The sequence below is a fragment of the Glycine max genome, chromosome 12, assembly GCF_000004515.6.
Source record: "Glycine max cultivar Williams 82 chromosome 12, Glycine_max_v4.0, whole genome shotgun sequence".
NCBI lineage: Eukaryota > Viridiplantae > Streptophyta > Magnoliopsida > Fabales > Fabaceae > Glycine > Glycine max.
In genome coordinates this window covers 17,682,916-17,685,120 of record NC_038248.2, presented here as the reverse complement: position 1 = coordinate 17,685,120, position 2,205 = coordinate 17,682,916, and the positions used below count along the sequence as shown (strand labels likewise).

Below are 2,205 nucleotides of genomic sequence, written 5' to 3'. Positions count from 1 at the left end.
ATTAATAAAGAATCAGTTTTAGAAAATTCTCATCATTCAACATCAACATGTGTCTCTTAAAAAAACCCATCAAGATGTGGTACTCTAATGTTATTAAATAAAAATAAAACGAAGGAAAAAGAGTGAAAAAAATGATATTAATTTCAACCTGACACAAAAAGAGGTGTTGTTCAAAGTGCAGAAGGGAAGCCATAAGTCACAGATCTAGCCATAAAGTGGAGAAGGGAAGCCATAAATCACAGATCTAGCCGAACTTCGATTCCAAGTACGTACTCGCATTTCATTTATCTATTTTCTTTTCTCAAGTGGTGTTGTTCAAAGTGCCGCAACCGCGCCTCCGTTGTGTTACTGTTACCACTCCACGAACGTAGCTTTTGATAAGTGGGAATAGTAATACTCCCTTTTTGTTTGTTTCGCCTTCAATTGTGAATCACAAACATAGGGATATTGTATTTGTGGCAAAATGCGTTAATTTCGTCTTCAATTAAACTAAACGCGAGGGTGGATTTTTTCTGTGTTCTTGGAACTTTTTATTTATTTTGTGCTTCTAGACTTAATATTGTATATTTTATTTGATGGTTCGATTGATTTTTTGCCTCTGGACTTTGTGTTGAGTTATTAGGATATACCTCGAGCTCCAATCATTGTTTTTGGATTATTTGGAAGCTTTCAAAATGCTAGAGATGTTCATTTTGATTAAGACTGCTTTAAAGTTTTATTACTGCTTAGTTGTTTTCTGTTTTTTAATTACTAAATCTCAATCAAAAACGCTTTGTCTGGATAAATACTTATAGAAGAAGATATTAGAAGCAAAATGAATCAAACTTTAACATATGAGAGTAGTTTAATTCATTTTATCCTATTTTCTTCTCCTATTAGTACTTGATAAGAAATTTATCCAAAGAAAATTTTACTGTTTTGGGAAGTTCAAAATAGCTTTGATTTTAAATGTACTCCTGACAGTGGGATTCAATTGGATTCTCTATTGATTTCAAGTCCAAACAAAAAAAAAATTGTGATATATGGTTTAAGTATTGTAATTAGATTTAGTATGACCATTTGCTTGTTTCTGATGTTTATCTGTTGGAAGCAGATAATCTTTCACTCTTAGTGATTTGAGCTCAAGCAACATCCAAAAAATGCTTTTGGACAAGAATGATATTCAAGAAACTCATTATGAGGTTCTCCATGTCAAGGAACATGCAAATTATGAAGAAATTCGTGCTGGTTACCGAAGTGTTGTACTCAGCTTACATCCTGATAGGCTATTGAAGACGTCCAAGACATCCAGCAGTAATCAAACAACCAGAGAGATTTCTCAAAGTACAGAAGGCGTGGGAGATTCTGTGTAATTCAAGCTCCCGCTCATTTTATGATAATGAGCTGCGAAGTTCAAGGAAGGATGTCTTGGCTGCTTACATTGCTGAAGATTTGAGCTTAAGGAAGGATGTCTTGGCTGCTGACGTTGCCGAAGATTTGAGCTTACAGGATATGATGATTGAAGATGATGGAGAAGCATTGGAACTGTTTTATCAATGCAGATGTGGCGATTACTTCTCTGTAGACTCTTGGAATTGAAGAAAATGGCATATTCCTTATTGAGGGTGGGAAGTGGGATATCTGTACTCTATGCTGATACCTTACCTGGATCAGTGATTCTTCCTTGTGGATCTTGTTCGTTAAAAGCTCGTCTGCTAATCAATATGGATGCCAATTGAAATTAAATTATCACTGATTTTTGGCATGAATAATGATGACTGGTATTTCTAACATTTTTTGTATGAAGATAGTTACAACTGCCTGTCATTGGGAAAATTCCTGGGGCAGAAATCTGGAGTGTCATTTTGATTTTGGAAAATGGAATGCAGTGATATTAGTTTCAGCTATGTGCCTCACTTGTTCAAATAAATCCATGGTGCTTATTGTATATTAAAAAAAAAAAAAAAGTTAAAGCCTGTGCATTCTAAATCGACTTTGGATTAGACTTAAAAAATTCATGGGTAAATCTATAAGAATCTCGGTTGTACTTCAAGGTCTAAAAAGCTGATTTGTTCCGTAAAATATATCATTCAGTGTCTGCAAAAGTACACATACGCAAAAATAAGTAAAACAGATTATCCAAGCATTCATTAGTAATGGTATAGCTCTCAGAAATTAGGATATTATTCATCAATACATTATACATACAATCTATTTGCAAACTGA

General features: G+C 33.9%; 1 long non-coding RNA gene across 1 annotated transcript; it reads left to right on the top strand.

The window, feature by feature from the left end:
- Positions 1–1,886, top strand: LOC106795410 (uncharacterized). Its single transcript, XR_001383863.2, has 2 exons — positions 1–265; positions 1,094–1,886. It is a non-coding gene; the product is annotated as an uncharacterized lncRNA (long non-coding RNA).
- The last annotated feature ends 319 nt before the right edge of the window (positions 1,887–2,205 follow it).